General features: G+C 36.1%; 1 protein-coding gene across 3 annotated transcripts in view; it reads right to left on the bottom strand.

Annotated features, from left to right (window-relative positions):
• Toll-7 (Toll-like receptor 7) overlaps positions 1-18,218 on the bottom strand; it is a 112,396-nt gene that overhangs the window by 58,495 nt on the left and 35,683 nt on the right. For 2 of the 3 annotated variants that reach the window (XM_087346512.1, XM_087346511.1), the window contains one exon: positions 7,126-7,182. The gene's annotated coding sequence lies outside the window, so the exon portion shown is untranslated. Of the gene's footprint in view, positions 1-7,125; positions 7,183-10,345; positions 10,547-18,218 lie in introns of those variants that run through there. The other variant, XM_022061238.2, reaches the window with a different exon arrangement.

The following is an 18,218-nucleotide window of genomic DNA, read 5'->3' as shown; positions in this document are numbered from 1 at the left end:
TTACCTATCTTTCCAATTATCTGCTAAACTGGTTCATTGATTCAGTCATTAGCTGGGACAATTCGGAGACCTTGGGCTTCTATTGGATGAACGTCACGATGCTCCTATAACAATTACTCACTGGACAATTGTTATGTGTGTGTGGGCACACATTCACGAATACAAAAATAGTTTCCACAATTGAGAATACTGAAGGTGGTATAAAAATAAAACCAAGGAGAATTGAGAGAAAAATGAGAAGATAAGAAGCAGAATTACGTAACTGCAAGTAACATATAGTCACCACAACAATTTTACATAAATGTTCTTCTTTGTTAAAAGTTTCCATGAATATTCAAAATTACCAGGCCAATATATCTCACTCTAACCTCAGTTAATGAATTTTCCATCATTTAATCTTCACTGTGCTTACTATGACTTTGGTAATATGAAATAAAACGATAAAATACCCCGTAAAACATTGTTCACATTAATAATAAAAAAATAAATAAAAGCATATTAATTTATTCGAATTTTAAAAACAGTCCAGCTTTGGTCATATGAACACAATATTATATGACACCGGAAAATCACTCTTGACAGCCGTAATAAAATACACTGAAAATTATTCATCTGTAAAAAGTTTTAAAATAAATATTGCTGTGGTTTAATTTTTGTTGCTTCACTATTTCCGGAGTTCATTATCGGGTTTTTACAATTTATGAATTTTTATTTTGTTTTTGTCATATCCCACAACATACATTAATATGGTTGGACGTGTTCGCATTATCGAATTTTTATTATTATGCTTATTTTTCAGGCTGTTTATGCATTACACTGTGCGAAAGTTTGATTACACATAAAATGGAGAAGCGAAATACGAATTGAGAGGGGGGAAAAATAAGAACCCAAAAAAAGAAGTAAGGTTGGTGAATTTCGCATCATTTCTATACGTAAAACTACAGTTAACAAAGACTTAATTCGATAAATCTGACATTCGTAATTCAAAACGGGACACATTTCGAAGAGTTTTGTTACAGTACTAACTGAAGCAGGCCACAGTGACAAAACATGCAAGTAGGATATGGGAAACAGTAAATATTTTAAAAAATTGTTTGGTAAGACCTCGAAAAACTGCCACTTTCAAGACCAGAAAGAATATGAAGAAAGAAATATCATATTTTGACGCACTCAAAGACACATCTCCGTGTTAACAGTAATTCACACGACGACTGGAACTAGAGCCTATTAAACCTCCACATTCTACCCCTCTAAAAATCTTTTTAATAGTATATTTTCATCTATGGAGAAGGGGACTAGATTCATATAATTTCTGCGAATATGCTCAATAAGCAGACATGACAGCTGACAAGGGCTGGGATTAGCTGGGGGGCCAACAACTCCTTGCTTAAAAAAATATCATGTTCAAAATTTCACATAGGGCCACAGGCTTAAACTTTGGGTCCCATTAAAGGCGAGACATTTGTTGACAAGGTGAGGGAATGACAGTTTCCGAGGATGCTGTTACAGTAGCCGTCATCAAATTGCATATTTCAAAGACGAGGTAAAATCATACGGCGTTGCAACACCAATGGCGGATCAGAGGCGAGTAAACACAGCTCTCAACTCGCAGTACAGCAAAGCTAATAACGCTGTTCTCTTGTTCAAACGTGACCTTGAAACATGCAGTTTGGTGACGATACTATAGTTAGTCGACGCAGTATGCTAACTGAGGAATTTCGCTTACATTTTTCTGGACACAGGTCTGTAATAGGTGAGACAGAAGAATATATTTATTATAGATCAGTAAGCCATCGTTGTACTAAGAGTGTGTTTGCGCTCCCAGCGTGATATAAATCATTATCTTAATTCGTTATAGATTTTGGACATGATCGTGTGAATACTTAGTAGTCAAATGTTATAATTAGGGTTCGGATGTTCATGACCTAAAAAAACCGAGAAATATGCCCCAAAAGGCAAAATATGACCTAATTTGTTATGAAAAAATAATCGCTAAAATTTAAAAAAAGCGTTTTGAATTTCAATCATGCTATTTATTTACATATGCATATACAACTATTACATTACTTGATTTCCTAGTAATTTTAATCAAAAACCTCAGCCGCTTTAAGTTGTAAATGCCTCGCTTTGGATCAGCATCAGATGTTGAGAATACGTGCTCCTATAAAAATAAGATAAATTTCAAGAAAGAGCCTTTCATGCATTTCAGATTCATTAATTACAAATAAATAAATAAACAAAATTCAAAATATTAGGTACTTTTCTTCACTCTCCTTTCTTGGCAGAATTACATTATATAACGATGTGCATTTTCAAGGTCTCAAATGAAACTCTTCTAAGATTGTCGCACAATATGGTATTGTAACTTGAGACATCACAAACGTTTCATGGCGTTATCGAAAATTACAGCGATAGGGGAGCGGTTTACTGTATCAAGGAGGAGTAAGTCACAAGGGCGGTCAGCAAAGAGCGTGCCAATAACGACATAACAGGCAGGTACACATTTTTTTTTGTAGTGTTGATTCGTCTGGAATTAACCGAGCCATGTATTTCTCCCAGAAAAATTTGAACTGCTCATTGTTCACTTTGTTCAGTTGGCAGACGCCATCAATTCACACAGGTCCTTTGAAAATTCCGATGTCTTGTTTGATGGTGAAGGTGTTGCAGTGTTATCGAACAGAAGTCGTTACTCGCTTTGATGACTGGTTTGTCGGCTCACAATGTTGTTGAACAATAAATCCCTTACCAGCTGTAACTTTAACTTTACAAAGTTTACAGAACAGAATTGTTCCATCAGAACTAAAATATTCCTTGCCGAAATCTTTAACGAAACCTCTTAACTTCGCACTTTCAGAACACTTCACTTTTGGCATCTTAACTAACTGAAGGATTCACTGTAAATTCCTCAGATATGTAGTTTCAAGTTAACAATTTTATACCCAAAATATAACCAAAATATGAATTTTATCCTCAAAATATAACCAAAATATGCATTCAACTACAAATATGACCAAAAACATTAAAATGGCCTAAATATGCATTTATATGTAAAATAAAAACAGCATAATTGTGATTAGAATAAAACAGTTAGTGTTTAATTTCATTTTAGAATCAAAATACGTAGAAGCCTCAATAAAAATATGACATGTCATGAACATCCGAACCCTACTTAAAATACAGGAATTTAAGGCTTACGAAAGAGTAGGACCGTAGCTGGCGTGATGACAACTTATAACACAATACTGCACTTCTAGTTCTCTGGTCCGCCTACGCGACTCCAACAAAGTTAAAAACAATCCATGATGGTTAGCCGCTTTATCTACTAATTAAAGAAACCTTTACGGAAAACAATGTATTCAGCAAAACTGTAAACAATCGCTCATACATTCTCTTTTGACGTGCGTCTACTCTAAAAACCAAGCACGTGTCTTCAGATGCAGTGGGCAGATATTGATCCTGGCGACAGACGGAGGGACGTAAGTACAACTTAATGTGTACGTATCAGAGGACACAGCCAGCTTATGGGATATTAACGATAAGCTTACTGTGTCAAATAATTCCATGCAACACAGTTCTTAAGAAGCTAACGGTTTGCTCAGTTAGTCAAGAATTCTGCGTCTTTTATGGAACCAAAAGCCTATTCTGAGTCTGTGCCCTTGAAGATTACAATTGGGTGACCGTAGTATATAACGAATGTTGTTGAAGATCTGATCAGTAGATGCACAAATTACTAGTTAACAGTGCTTAAATTATACACTACTACACGACAATGTAAACCTCGGTAATGTGAATGTCTACGTCAAAATAAACGAATATGGAGCTTGTAATGAAAGAGGGGCGGGCACTTTATTTCGTTCTAAAATCTTGTAAAGGCACAACATCCCTGCGTTTTGATGTTCTAACAGCGGTCGATTATGGTCTAAATTACGACGTCGTATATTTTGTCCGTAGTTACCAATGCGTTTCAGTGGAACGCCAGTAACCAGGTTGGTAACAAGGATGAACAGTAACACGACTCGAAATACCACAATCAACACAGACCTTGTTAATTTCACGATGAAGTGAGAGTGTGTCTCTCTAGAACTGAGTCTGGTAACGGGCTAGATGGTATATGAGTAAATACGAAGCATCAGTGGAATTACAATGACAAAGGATAACCGAAGAACTCGGAAAGAAACCTCTTCCAGTGTCACTTTGTCCATCCTAAATCTCACATGGAACGCCCTGGGAACGAAACCGGGACCCCGCGGTGAGAAGATGCGGCTAACCGCCTAATCTATGGCACGAACGTATTCACTCTTGCTTCTGTTTTACAAATAAATTGGATCTCCGCCTAAAATGATGTTAACCTCATGTAATTTACTTCTAACAGCTCTACCCAATGACAGGTATTAATTGTAATGACAATGTTTATGGAACAGACACGTACTTGAGAAGCTACTAGTCGTACAGCTGATTAAGAACTTTCCTGGTATTGATTACTTTATTCTTCAGCCAGATGGAATAAGTATTCATGTAAGACCCATCTTAATATTATCATTTAATCTACGCCTCTAGCTTTCAAGTCTTCGCTTGGGGGTTTCCAAGTGTAATTACAAAAGCACCTCTCATTTAATGTCATGTCCGATTCATTCTTTCTCCTTATAACCAAGCTAATATAAGCGTCATATTTGTTGAAGAGTACAAATTCTGATTCTAATTCCTCTGATTATACCTAGAAATTTATGATGCTTTCTCCCTCATGTATTCAAATGTTCTCCTCAGCAATTCGTCTCGCACAACCTCAGCCTATCCCAGTTATTCTCAGTCTCTTCCAGACGTGCGACCACACTTTCTTATCGACTCGTAGGTCGCAAGATTAAAAATGAGGATAATTTATTTCAACGCCGAGACAATTAATTAAAAGTGCTAAATATCATGCCTACTACTGCTAAACGTTTCATATAATACTTAATAATCTTTATTACTAAAACCAGGTAAGATACTGACACTGCTTTTTTCAGTAATATTTTAATATCAGGTTTTAATTTCTATTCCTGCGATTCATGTGCATCAAATTCAGTAAAAAAAAAGTTCTAGCGACACTTAACACCGAGCAGTGACAACATTAAGAGGAATTGTATTCCGATATCAGACAAATATTTTTTATCACACATCGTTGAACAATATTACAACAGTTTACACGGACGACACAGAACATGACGAGATGCATGCGGCCCGCCGGTTAAGAATTTTTTATGTAGCCTAAGTTCATCAAGCGTAATCAAAGTTATTTCTAATGTCGACAAACATCTTAATCCTGTTTGCGTCTCTTAGGAATAATAAAATAAAAGTGTATCATAATCACTTTCGATTTGTGAGGCTTAAGAATAAACTGATACATAAATCTTAAATCCATTTTCACCAGTTGAATGCGTTCCTTTCAATTGGTAGGCAGACAACTGAGCATAGCCATCCAGTTCTATTATTTATATCACATTGCTTCTGTAGTGGTGTGACTGTTTGTTTATAACATTGTGACCTATTATTTCTTCCATTTACAACATCGATACCATCAGTCAAAACAAACCATATACGTTGACAGCTATGCGTGCATTGTATCGTGTTCATGGAAGGCCTTATGCAGGTACCTTAGAGTAGACTGCATCGAGTCAACAGCTAGAAATGACAATAAATAATAAATTTCCCGCTACAAATAAGGGATTTGAAGCCTCTGGAATAATTGCTTTCCAGTGATCCTTGCTAAACAGATAGAAGATCGATTCAGCGATAAAAACATTCGAAAATCCACTTGGAGTATTAGATTCCGTGGACACATGAAATGCATTCCCATGTGGGAAAAAACAGGTGCCATGTTAAATTAATAGAAAATGTTTTGATGCAATTAGGTTTACGCATGTGTAAATGTATTAAATTAGGTTTCGGGGAGCTAATAACGTGTTTCCATCCCAAAAATGATATCAAACGTAACGAATTTCATTTCGTTCTACATACCACCCCGTTAGTCTGGTATCATAGGTAATATGATTCTTTGTCGCAGTTATGATGGCGCAAATAAACATTAACGCAAGGGACTTTTACCTGTGAGGCTACCAGTAAGCCAAAGGTATATGCTATGAAATTACGCAATTAATAGATTTATCCACGAGAGAATTTAAATCGCATGCACTACGACCATATTTTAATAATCATGACGTTCTCTTGGACTGGCAAAACTGCGCATTGCGCTGGCGTGATTGCTGGACATACTAAGTAAACTGCTGAGTCACAACTCCAATAGTGACTTATGTGACAGTCTGTCTGTACTCAGAATATAAGACCATGTAAATCGTATGAAACTAACTTCTGCAGGACAGTTTTCTTGTATGACCTTTGTTCATTACAGACTAGAACGAGAATATAAAAAAGAGAAAAAAACATATAACGTTATGAGTTTACTTAAAGGCCTCATGGATTTTCACTTCTGTGATGTCAACTTTATGTGTAAGTGCAGCTCAGTCAGTAAAGTGACTGGGCGAATGAGGTTCGATCTCCGACGGGGCATAGGATGTTTCCTCTGACCTCTGCGTCCAGATCGGTTCTGGGGCCCACCCTATATCCTATCCAATGGGTACCAGTCTTTTCCCTGGGATAAAGCGCGGCCGGGGCGTGATGCTGACCACTAATCCCCCATCTAGTGGCGAGATCAAGAATGAGTAGGAGCTATACCATTTCTCCTCCCAAGCGCCTACATGGCGTATAGTGGAACAGCTTTCCTTTACTGATGTCAAATTTACCATTTTTTTCCCACGTAATCCTGTAGAGTGGATTACCTTATGTTCATGTATAAAATGACAGTGTAAATAATTTATAGTTCAGTGAACCGAACAAATGTTTTAAATTTCCTTATACAATAATTCATTCCTTTTTAAATTCTAGATTGTGATCGTTACGCATCGGCCTCCAGCCAATTTCCCAAAACCTGTCACTAAGAGAAACGTTCAATACGACATTATGACGGTTCATGTTATGAAATATTTTCTATCCAGTAGTCATAAATCGTAAGCCTACAAGGTTGCCAAAACGATTAGTAAGTTGCATTACATGTTATGAGTTAGTATCACTATTTCCGTTTCGAGTACTTACTTTTCGTCTGACGGTGAGCTGCATGGTACTTCCGACTGTCATCAGGCGTAACGAAACCTGTAAGAAAGAAGAACGGGTTTGTTATAACGGTTACTCCATGGAATTTTACGCATTCCTGTGCATTTTTTGAACAAAGCATGCAGATTGAACGAACAAATCTTTTAGACCATGAACATTAACCGTGCGGGGCAGGACAATGAAGAAGAAGAAGACAGGTAATAAGCATAAGAAAGGAAAGACAGAAGAGAAAAATAAGGAGGATTATAAAAAATCAAAAGGAAATGGAGTTCATAAAGAATACAGTGAGAAGAAAGGAAATAAGAACGATGATGGCACGGTTAGCAACAAGCAGTGATTCATAACCAGAAGGCCATATTCTGATTTTCGGCACGGATGCCAACTGATCAGAGATTCTGTTTGGTTTTCCTCAGCCATTCTAGTTAAGTGATGCCATAACATTTCCATAATAAAATTTAAAATTTATATTCAATAAACTCAGCATCAATCATCTGCAGCCTACTATACGAACAGTGCCATCTACATTTATCATTGTTGGGCCTACCGATTTTTGCGCAAATATGTTTCGGCTACACAGGCCATTATCACTGTCTACTCATATACAGTGTGTCCCAGAAAGACCTATACACATCTTCAATGAATAAAATGAAGATAATTTAATAAACTAAACCATTACATATATCAGCATTGGTACTTTGTGAATTAGCGAATCTAGTGTAGCACATATGGCAACGGTGAACAATTGACTGACAAGCGGCCACCAAAGTTGCAAACGTGTATGAATACTTTTGGGACAATCTGTATATAAAGTTCACTCATTAGCCTCACAATTATACCTTTCCCTATTTAAATGACGTAAAACAAATATTAATATGTTAATAATTTATATTTAAATATATAAAACCACAAATCAAAACTGCTGTATGATTACCTTATACATAAGGTGTCCCAAAAATGTATACACACAAGATTAATATTCCGTATAAATTTGTATACAACTTTTTTGGGACACTCTGTATTTAATTGTTTTGACAAGGGTTGTAAAATAATATAAGAATCTGTCCTACAAATATTAAACTAAATCTTCCACCAAAAGAAAACAGACAAATCTTTTAATCTTACTAATAATCTTTTTCAAATCAGATCAACATCGCCGTGGTCACAGCATTGGGTGTGAAATATCTGCTGCATGTGTTGATTTATAGCGGTCAGCAATTAGGAAAGAGCGTCGTACTATTTCGAGTAAATGGAATCCAGTCAAAATTTTTGCCTCTGAAGCTTAAGTCATCACCTCGTCTTTGTCTTTTTAGCATTCTTGATACATTACGTTTCACAGAAAATGTTAATAGGTTACTTTCTACCACAATACATGTAGCTAGTAGTGTGCTGGGTCATTCTACATATCTAAATTATTTGTTCGCTACGCGCATCAACAGTAGTGAGCTCTTGTTCCGTCCTGATTCATTTCACTGGCCAGTACTCCTATTTGTTTAACTGTTACTTCCCTCGACATCTTTCATATTTAAACGTCACACAACATGTTTCCAGAAAATACATTTTTCTGAAGGTTTTGTCACTTGACAACAATTCCCTATTCCCAAACTGTTATTAATATATACCATCCATGAAAGAATTATTTTCACATTAGTAACTCTGTTGGATCATCTTGAGGAACATTTGCTTCAATAAAGCCTATAAAGATTTTACATTTATCTTTCTATTAAAAACGGAGCAGTATAATCCAACAGAAATCCTGAATGCTATTCCCTAAAATAACACTCATACAAAGATGGCTGTGTTCTGGGTTGTTGCGCCGTGTAGTCCGGTAGATGTTTACAGATATCGCCCTGATGATGGAGGCAGCAAGGACCTCTGAAACGTCGGTAAAGTTCTACCAGACTACACGGCGCAATAAGCCAGAAGACAGCCATCTTCAGACTCACCGCCGTAAAAACCTCAAATCCTAAGCACTCAGCCATCTATAAACCGAATGAAACTGTCACATACAATAAAATATAGCCCAATTTAAAAAAATACTGAATAATTGAAACAAAACGAATAATTGCTTATATTATTTGTATTTCCTGGTATGTATGCAGACATAAAATAAAAGTTATTAAAACTCTATAGCAGATGAACTGATTTTTTTACAGTATAGTAAAATTTCAGGGATTCTAAAGTGAAAATAAATTAACTTGTAACATATTTTATGAAAATATGTAGCCTATAATTGAAAAGCATAACGAAGTGTAAAGGATAAAATTAATGCAGTTTATGCATGGCGGGTGCACACAGCTTCACAATAATACATGATTTAATGAGCCCACAGGTACCGAACGCTGTTTTAATGTGGTGGCATATGGAAGCGCTTAGTTAATCGACTGAACTAACGTGCGTAGGAACTAGTGATTCCATGATATGGAAGGAGCTGCTTTCGTAGGCATAATGCAGTACAGACAACGGGTTCGCGCGTAAATAATTAGGAATTCAAAATTTCTACAGAAGCGCAACGAAGGTCGATAAATGCATTTCAAAAATTCTGAAGAAGGAAAAAGAAGGCCGATAAATGCATTTCAACGTTGTGTTTGTGTCGACTGATCATGAACAGAAGAAAATTGGTCGGAAGCATCTGCCATATCGGCATGTCTCTCCATCCGATCTGTCTGCTCTAACAACGCGGCGGATTTCAATGAAACTCAGCAGCCATACAATGCAATGGCATGAAAACAATTTTTTAATGAAGTCAATTAAATTCGAGAAAATCAGTACTATCGCCCCATAACAATACTTGCGTACGCCATCGAAAACGCTGTCGAAGCTCCTCCAATTTCTCTAGCCATCCACTCGATATCCATTCGATTTACAAGGTACAGCCACTTTTCCCCATACACATTACGTTGACAGCAGAGAAACGTCCTAAGTAAACGAAATGCACCCTTTTAATAACGCCATCACCTCTGCATTTACAATTTTATGTTCGTATACGACAGAAATATTTATCCTCATGTTTGTAAGATCAATTTTATTGTACTAACTTAAGAATATTTTTGGATTTTCATAGCGAAATTATTTAAGCAATATACTAGATAATTACCAGCGTTTTATTATTCAAAATCTGAAAGACACTAATAGACTGGCAACCATGAGCATGCACTAAGAAAACAGCTGATAAAGAATCTGAAGAATTTATTAATAACTGCTGATAAAATTATGGATTACAACTTGGTCTAAATTCGATCCACTCGCCGTCAAAACTCGTGTGTAGCAGCAGCTGATACTTTCCCACGATTCATATGCCCCCTTTTCTCTCTCTCTCTTCTTCTTCTTCTTCTTCTTTTTTTTTGCTGCACTAACTTTGCCGAAACAAAAAAACTGCTGTTGTCTTTGCAGCATCCGCGCCATCCTGCCGGATGAGAGAGAATCATTAAAAGTAGCAACATTTGCTTCAGCTAGAACAGTGTTCTGATCGATACAAGAGGAATTTAAGTTTTTGTAATTACTTAAGTAACTATTTATCCATGAAACGAATAAAATAACTATGTGACAATAAATGTCAAGTGTACGCAGCGTTGACATAAATGACCTCTACTGGAAATCGCATTTCGAAAATTCCACCCACCTTCTACCCTCACGACGTCTTTATACGATAAACTTAAAACATTATTTCCCACCTACTTCTTGGTCTTCCAAGTGTCCATTTTCCATTAGGTTTCTCCACTAAAATTAAAAATATATTTGCCTATATTATAGCAAAATCGGAAAGCAGTGGGGATAAAAATATTTTTAGCTTACCTGAATGAAAATGGAAATGCGTAATTTGGAATTGGTATGCAGGGTCAGAATTTAATAATTACGCCCTATGTAAGCAAAGTTTTACTGTTGCCGAAAATTATTACTAGGGGAGAGGTGTATTGCGCGCATCTAACTTTAAGCTGTTAGGAAAAGACATTTATTAAGCTTTTAAAATTTGACAGCAAAGGTTCAAGAAGAGAATTTAACCGTTGTTATCATGGTATAAGTAACAAAGTCAAATATCTACTACAAAAAATATTATTTTTGAAAGAAAAAAAAGACATGCAAAACAGGCTACGTAAGCCTGGAAGTACAAAAGACAGCCATTCTCGAAACGGGACAAATCTCGTGAATGATATTAGACATAGTACTTCAATATTTTCAAATGTATTTCACAGAAGCTACTCAGTAATAAGCTTTAGGGATAATATGCGACCTTAAACCACGGATATTCTACTGGGTAGTACAAAAATAAAAAAAATTAATAACTATTTACATATGAAGTTTGTTTTATATTTTAAAATGTGAACAGCCTCTGAGCCCAATGACAGAGTAACTGTGAATGATGAGTTCGAAGGAAGCAGTTGTGACATATTTAATGTTAGTAATACCTGGAAAACCGCAAAAATTCCATTAAGATAATTGGATTTAGAAGCAGAGAATCGAACATAGGTCCTCTCGATTACAAATACCACTCAATCAGTGTGGACGGATTCATCTAATGGCAAGAATTATTCAGAAATGACTTTTCTATATTTTAAAATTTAAAAATACTATAAAAACATTCTATATTGCTTCAAAGATACTATACGATGAAACTTGGGGACTATTTTTGATATTTCAATCCTTTTACCTTGAGGCTGAAAGTTATAAGCAGCAACATGATCATCTCCAAAATTCACATCGACCACGTGAGTCCTATGACGTCAAAACCACTTTTCTTCTACTATGATTACCCCATCACTTCCTCCACCTCTCTGCCACGGTGTCACTCCAATTTATGCTATTGATTTCCCACCCCTAGCGAGCAACCAGCCAGTCGAACGCACGCACGAAAACTAGGCATACCCCACGACGACCTCTCTGCGTCTACCTTCAAGTCTTGAGGGCAAAACCAGTTTGCTGCCGTCTGCCAAAGCCTGAAGATCTAAACAATGACGTAATAAAACAATATCCCTTCAAAGTCCCTTTATTTGTTAAGGAGAGATATAGACCTACTGTTAACAACGCGTTTGAATTTCCGTCGTTTTAGGGTTCTTTAAGGACAATTACTTTTTACAAGTAGAATTTCCTTGGAATTGGTACCACATAACCGAAGAGTTACACAAATGTGACATCACTGTAAACCGCTTTAACACGTTCAGACTTTGAACGAACAGCGCTGATCGGAACAGTGAAACGAAGAGGAGAATAAGAAGATAAGACAGGAGAAAAGAGGAAGTACAGAACACGAAGTCAGAAGAGAAGATAAACTAGGAAAAAGGAAAAAGACCAAGATATAAGAAAAATCGGTTTACGTCGTCTCCAAGATTGTGTTTTTTCACAAAACTAATTTCTTCCTGTCGACTTCGACTCTGACAGACATGGGAATTCGAATGAGCCTCGAGACCATATGTATGAAAAATTTGTTCACCAAAATTCTTGAATCAATTATCAGATTTGACACAGGGATTTCAGCCGATATCGAAAAATCGAATATTTAATATACATTCAAATTAGCGGCATGGGCTATTTCGTAATTTCTTCGTGGCATCAAACTGTTAGCAATTTAAGAGAATTGATAAAACAAAACTCCATCCTTTAAAAAAAATCTTCTTATTGAAAACACTTAAGAAAGCATACAAAGTTTAAGGTTGAATTTAATCAGATACCTGGTAATTTATAGATGCTCTAAACCGATAAAATGATTCGACATCAACGTAAAGTATCAGATATCAATACGGAATTCTACAACAACATAGCCGTCTTCCGTAGACGACAGAAATATGTCGTCTACGGAATGGATGGCCAATCATCCAAACGGCACGTTTTTACCAACCTTAATTTATACGTAAACGAATACTGTACCATTGAATGGAATTAATGAAATACAAAATCCTTTATTTGAAGAGTGCTACGACCACAAATAGCTACATCCATCTCCAACCTACCATCGTGATAACCTACTCACCCATGTTTTGCGCCATGCTCCTGTAAGAGCAGGTAGTTGGGTAACATTAAATTGATTCGGTATCGATCACGTTTGAATAATTTCCTAGAACTGGGAATAAAAAGTGCACTGCAGGGGAGTGATGGGTAGCAAACTGAATGGATAATGTTCTAATCAGTGTAAACGTCCTGCTTTTCCAACTGTTCACGATAATTAGTAGCAGTGGCGGTAGAAATGCTGACGAAAATACTGCTGGATCACAGAAAGGCCGACAGAATGGAAATCGTAACAGAAATAAATGCTCTAGCCAACAGGTAAATGACAAACCTATCCATAAATAGGTATCCAAAGGTTGATTTTTATCATCTGACATTTTAAGATTTGTGTAACGTCTATATTATTGAACGAAACTGTATGCAAATTTCAAATATCGTTGTACACACTTGGAAAATTTATTTTTGCAGCTGAAAACACTGGAATAAATAACAAGATGGGTCAATTACGATGTAACAGAAATTGTTTGTATTTCGAGTGTCCATTCTTCGGGACTGGGAAAAGTGTGGTTACCAGTGTTTCGAAGGAATCTACAGGTATATCAGAAGACCACAATCAACATTTTAACACTTATCATAAACACTGCTAACCACCTACAGAATTACAGGCCTTAACACCCAGACAACCACAGTTTGTAACTTCAATGCCCAGAGAACCTCAAATCCAAGTGATTAAAAAAGTAAAAATGACAATAACTGTCTGACTAAATAAGTAACTACTTCACTAAATGAATGACTGGATGAATAACTAGCTAACGTACGGTAAAACAGCGTTACTAAAATCATGGAACTACATAACTTAACCAAGAGGATATTGTGACAAGGTTTACATTATGGTTTCAAATGCACAGCTCTTAAGTATCAGTCATAAGAAGAATATATATATATATATATATATATATATATATATATATATATATATATATATATATATATACATATGAAAAATAGGTTAATTTACGTCATGTTATAATGTTTAAGTGCACTGACAGAAGGTATTCCATACTAAGTCAAGGACTCGAATTCGAAGCACGTAATAACGTCCACTTAGCAACTGCACTTTTCCTTTTAAAGAGTTCTCATTTACATTTTTAACTTGGCGTGTTTCTCTCTCTGTATTTTCAATACCAGTTTCCTGCTCTCCATGAGAGACAGAAGAAATATTCAAGGCATATACGATATTTTTATTTAGTTTTTGCAGTTAAAATACATTTACGCTAATAACATTAGACATTAAATTTAAAGAGACAGTAAGATGCAAGGTTGTAGTTATATAAAATGTACATTACACGAATTTAAAAATTTATAGATTTTAAGAAACATATACATAATCTACTATCCCAGAATATGCCCGGAGGAGCAGAGAAAAAACCGCGAAAAATATTGGTCCGTATAGCCAGTCTGCGGGCAGCGGTCTGAACTAGGAACCTCTCGAAAATAAGGAATTCTAACAACTGGGCTGCTATGTGAAATCATTTACAAAGTTTAGGTATCATAATTTCATGTACACCTATATATAACTTACCTACATCAAATTGCACAATGCAAGGTTAAACCAGCGTTAAAATACGATAATAAATCATTGAACTGGGTTGACAGAGACAAATGAAGAATAGGTAACACAAATGAGAACTAAGATCGATAATATACGTACATATTGCTACATCCCGGTATAGATGGCATGCCGTACATGTCACGGAAGCTTAAACATTGAGAGCAGGTAAATGGATTTTGATCGAGACCAGTTCAGGTATTGCAACTGTTACATCCGAAAAGATAAGATAAACATTAAAAAAAAATTGTGATTTCGTAAGCCTGAGTACTGCCATAACTCTCCTTCGTTCAGACATATTTAAATTACGTAATGACATTTTAAAATTATATGAACAATGTCAATAATAAAATTGTGTGAACACTGTGATGTGCCTTTGGGCTCCAAAAGTGCAATCAGTTTCTTAGACAAATTATAAACATTTCAAGAAAGCTCCTTCAACATGTAGGCACAATTTTCAAAGAAAAAAGTTTCGGTTTTGAAATATGAAATTCAACAGCAATCACCATACATCCCACATTTATTACTAGCCGCTAAGATACTTGGTAAGTCATCATTAAACAACTCAATTCTCCATCAGCTATAATACATTAAACTGATGCCGGGCATATGCCTATGACAAACAACACAGTGCAACAAAAGTGAATCTCAAATACCAAAATGGATACCGAGTATGATATATTTGGACGGGATTCAGCTCGCTCGAGATTTTGGGCAGTGTTGGCTCCTGTGAACACAGTAGCAAACGTTCAGATTCGATGAGAGGGGTAACTTCTTGAGTAATGAGCGTGTATCAAATTTTTAAGAATTCTGTTTCATTCAACCAGTTAAGTACAATTACGACACCAACATTGTAAACTGCAGAACCAGGCTTGTAACAACATTTGATATCCGAAGTTTTCATGGCGGTAAACATGTCCATTGTTTCCTTCCAGGCTGTAACGCCATGAAGTCTTAAACGTGTTTTGAACATTTCGGAACACTTCTGCCCTAAAATGTTTGTTTCGGTGTCAATTTGTAGTGCGACCTGTCAAGCATCAAGATCGTGACAGGACAAAATGTCTGAATTACACACGTTCCCAACTTTGCATCCATCGTTGAAGGGCAGTAGAATGACAGTAATATTAGCGAGTATTATTAGCAGTAAAGAAACTACAAGAAAGGTCATTCATACCGTCGTTAAGTTATTGTAATTTACAGGAATTATTTATTTGCGTTGAGTCTAGCTGTGCCAGTTTATTATGTTATTTATAAGAGATGCAAACAAAGGATAAGATATTAGCAGCTAATTTTGATGTTGTCAGTACAGAATGGAATACACCAGTCTGTGTTTCATGGTCTAACCATTTTTACTTCGAATGCTGAACAGTGTTATGTTGTTGACTATTTCTGCACAATGAATTATCTGCTATGGGCAGTTTGTTTACAAATTGTAAGTGTCGCAAGAGGTATACATCTAGTGTGAAAGTATAGTAACAAGTCCGCGAGAGGTAAACAAACACTTGATGAAAGACTTTCGGGCAACAAGCAGCCTCAGGTGGCTGAATGGTGAATGAACAATTTCTTCTGCCAACGTTTCGAGAGCCATCTCTGCTGCGAAACGAAATTGCCCGAGAGTCTTTCATCAACTTCAGTCGCCGCGAAAGCTTCACTTTATACATAAATAAATACTTGTTTGGTGAATATGGCAGGAATTTGGCTTTAGTCGCTGTAAAGACATATTTTCACATTTAATTTATTTTGAAAGAAAATTTTATAAATGTCGTATTTTCAGTGTAATTTTAAAAAATGCTGCGGTAAGTTGTATTACTGTTCAACACACAAGGTTCATTGCCGTAAACTTTGAAGGACTATAAGTTATCATGTCGTCGTCCCGTTTAACTTTTAAAGAAATATACTATTTTTAGTACAGTTTGGCGTAAACTTCATAGTACTGGTGGTCACGCTACCCACATATTTTTTTAATTTCCTACAACCAATTATAAGAGCATAAATTTCGGTTCTATCAACTAGGCATACAAAATATAACAAACGTACTTATAAAACCTGTATAAAAATACTTTTAAACTTCAACAAAAATAAATTTTACGATAGTAATATTTTGCAGTTAAACGTGGCAAATACAACGTAGTCGAAATCTGTACTAGTGAAAATTTAAGTATAAATGGCTAATTAATTGTATAATTATTAATGTATAATTCTTAGCCTCACCATATACTGGGTCATTTAAAGAAAATTAAGCCTCATAAAATCTTATCAGTGCACCTAATTTTTTAGCATTAATATTCGGTCTCAGTAACATTTACCAATGTTTGTCGCAAAATCTAATTACACAAACTGGTTACAGTCCCAGTGGTTAAAGAAATTCTTCCCTGGACGCTAAACCGGACGGTGAGTGAATCTAACATTACCTCCATCTATTTCCGAGGTTAAGAATGTGAGCAGATACAAGTTTAGGTACCCCCACTCCCCCCATACGCTTGAATGGCGTGGTATTTAATTTAAAGCCAAGAGGTAAGTTTATTTTTACATCACGAGAGGAGACTTTTACATCAGGGACATACAGAGCATTACTTTGTTACAAAGTTCCCACGTTTAGTGTACTTGTCCTTTTGTTAAATGTAGTATGCAAATGAAGACGTTGCAGTCATAAGAAGTACTGGCTTTAGACAGCCGAAGTTTATATATATATATATAAATTTAGTTCATACACCAAGAAAACATAACAACGCCTTTCCTTTACAAAGATCAGTTGGTAAATACCCTTCAGGAACGTGACAGATAAGACGACTTTAATCTGGTTTGATGCGCCGTGTAATCTGGTAGACGTTTACCGACGTTTCTGAGGTGTTTATTGCCATCCTAAGACGCGATGATAATGGAGGCAACAGCATCCCTGAAACGTCGGTAAACTTCTACAACAATACAAGGTGCAAATATGCAGAAGACAATAAATAATCTTCATACTCGCACATCTCACAAATGATAGATGTTTATTCTGATAATCATAAGAAAACCCACAAACACTCTCTGCTGGCAAAAAGCGGATTTACTGAATTTTAAAATAGCTGGTACGTATAGTAAATACTGTGCTTTAAAGTATTAAACTGTTGATGGCACTACAGCAAACTGTCTAAAAGATTTATGAAGTAAAATGTGCGCATCTCCTCCAGACTCCATATCTCTGTATACGTAAAGTGTTGAGAGAAATACATATAAAGGTTATGGAATACGCCTGATCCCGCATACAGAGAGGGAGAATCGTTGTTTATGTGGTGCATCATACAAGTTGAAGGCAATTTTGAATTAATGAAGCTCAGATACTGTAAGGAGGCTCTCAGGAATGCAAATCACCTCTCGTCACCCGCTGTAGCCCCTTAGAAGCCGTCTATCCTACAGGGATTTCAAGGGTTTGCCTTGCCGTTATACCGGGCCCAGGAAATCACCTTAGACACAGCGGGTTTTTGTGCGAGCAAAATGCTGAGTGGAGCATAACATATAACATACTATACTTATGATTAAACCAGGC

The sequence above is a fragment of the Zootermopsis nevadensis genome, unplaced genomic scaffold (genome assembly GCF_977971745.1).
Source record: "Zootermopsis nevadensis isolate Lab colony 2312 unplaced genomic scaffold, Znev_1.0 Znev_ptg000010l, whole genome shotgun sequence".
In the NCBI taxonomy this organism is placed as follows: domain Eukaryota; kingdom Metazoa; phylum Arthropoda; class Insecta; order Blattodea; family Termopsidae; genus Zootermopsis; species Zootermopsis nevadensis.
This window is presented reverse-complemented; position numbering and strand designations above follow the sequence as displayed.